The following is a 425-nucleotide window of genomic DNA, read 5'->3' as shown; positions in this document are numbered from 1 at the left end:
AGGACTTCCCATAGGTACGAAAATCGATCGGCCATCTTTGGAGGCGATTATCTCATTAGTATCATTTGGTTCTGGGTCTTCTCATATAAAAGTATGGCTTTAAATTTAGAGTCGCCATTTTTGGAGTGCTTGTCTTTTGAAGTTTTTTAAGCTAATTTTTAGGTATCTAAGATATTTCTTGTGTACAGCCCATTATAAGAGTTGTGTGGCCTCATACTGTGTGTTGAACGTTAACTATACACCCTGTGTAGTTACATATCTCCTTCGGTTTTGTTGTATTAGAAATGAAACTTATCGTTTGAAGTTGGGGGTTAAGCTCTAGATAAAATAAGTAAATGGCATTTCACCTTTTCCTCCTCATTCGCCTGAATGACGACGCGCTGGAAGTGAGCAACACGTGTGAGGCGTGTCAGCTGATTTGTGTT

The sequence above is a fragment of the Plasmopara halstedii genome (genome assembly GCF_900000015.1).
Source record: "Plasmopara halstedii genome assembly, contig: Scaffold_3073, whole genome shotgun sequence".
In the NCBI taxonomy this organism is placed as follows: domain Eukaryota; phylum Oomycota; class Peronosporomycetes; order Peronosporales; family Peronosporaceae; genus Plasmopara; species Plasmopara halstedii.
This window is presented reverse-complemented; position numbering follows the sequence as displayed.